This window comes from Pseudophryne corroboree, chromosome 4, assembly GCF_028390025.1.
Source record: "Pseudophryne corroboree isolate aPseCor3 chromosome 4, aPseCor3.hap2, whole genome shotgun sequence".
Lineage (NCBI taxonomy): Eukaryota > Metazoa > Chordata > Amphibia > Anura > Myobatrachidae > Pseudophryne > Pseudophryne corroboree.
In genome coordinates this window covers 304,921,702-304,923,480 of record NC_086447.1, presented here as the reverse complement: position 1 = coordinate 304,923,480, position 1,779 = coordinate 304,921,702, and positions in this window count along the sequence as shown.

Below are 1,779 nucleotides of genomic sequence, written 5' to 3'. Positions count from 1 at the left end.
AAAGCAGCCAGTATTTACCCAGCACAGAAACAATATAACCTAAAACCTAACTCTCTCTGCAAATTTTATATCTGCCCCACCTGCAGTGCACATGGTTTTGCTCAACTGCTAACAAATTTGCTGCTGCGATCAACTCTGAATTACCCCCTTCATCACTAGTGATGTTAACGCTATCGGCCGATAATCGTTTAAACTATTGACTAGCCCTTTCTTAGGGGTGGGAACAATACTAGTCAATTTAAAACTCTTGGCCACTACACAATATGAAAGTGACAATTTAAATATAACTGTTAGTATCCAGCTAAAGTGATCTGCACAACCGTGAAGAACCTTCACAAGAATGCTGTCCAGTCCAGCTGCTTTGCCTGGGTCTACCCAACACAAACAATCCAGCACTATACCCTCCTCAAGCATAAGCGGTATATCACTCTCCCGGGGAATTTTAGGCCTGAGGGGCAGACTACTAGCCTTATCAAATCTACAGTAGAATGAATTTAGATCCTCTGCCAGTGAGCTATTACAGTATCCTCTCTAATATCAGCTTTCTTTGTCTTACACCCAGTCACTCCATATATCAGCTGACATAAACCTTTAGGGTTTCTGTTTTCGTAATTAAGATCCTTATTTTTTTTGGAGTAGCTAACTTTTAGCTCTTAATATCGGTACGCAGCTGAGCCCTAGCCACTCTCAACTCATCCCAGTTGTCAGATTTAAAAGCTGTATCCCGAGCCTTGAGCAGGGTACAAACTTCCCCATTTAGCCAAGGCTTCTCATTTGAAAACAAGCTAAAGGATTTCATCACTGTAACATTTTCCGTGCAGCTGTTAATATAAAATGAAACCAGTGATGTAAGAAAATCAACATCTATTTCTCCCCCTTTTACACTCTTCTCTAAAAACGTTTCCCAGTTTGTAAATTCCAGAATATCTTGCAACTTGACCATTGCCCCATCTGGCCAAATTGTAACTGATCATTTGACAGGCTTAGATCTTTTAACCAAAGTTTTTTGAATTGGCATTCGAAATAGGGATACATGAACAGACTTACCAACATGTGGACAAGCTACGGTTTCATAGGCTAGATTAAGGTTACAATATACTTGATCAATAGTATGTGCCCCCCTGGTAGGAAACGATACATAATTATAAAATCTTGGCATTACCATCTTAAGATCTGCTTGGTTGAAATTGCCTGTAACAATAAAACATGCCTCAACATAATCTATTTGTAATATCCCTATCACATTATAGAGAGTCTCCAAGGCATTTCCCACATTAGCATTAGGAGGGACATAGACAGCAATAACAATTATCACCGAAGTTTCCCTGGGCAGATAGAATGGCCTACACTTAACTATAAAATACTCAATGTCCGCAGAAGAATAAACAGAGTCCAATTATCAAAAGAAACGGCAGAATCAGTAGCTATATAATTTAGTTAAGTCTTAGTAAAGATGTAAATAGAAAAGGACCTTAAGTACTTTTTATTTGCATATACTGTAGGTCATCCAGTTTGCTGGTCAGAGACTGCACGTTCGCTAAAAATAAGCTAAGTAACTGGGGCCTAACCGAGCAAGAACTGAGCCTGGATTTAATACCAGCATGTTTGCCCCTTTTTTGCTTCCTTTCTCTCCTCCTATGTCTCTTCCAGCCGATGGAACTCCAAAAACGTCCATGACCCCAATTATGCCCTCTACTGGGATGCTGACCCCCCATTCCTTCCAATTCCTGTTCCTTTGTACATTCTGTATAACTGATACACTAGGTATAGCCTCATCAG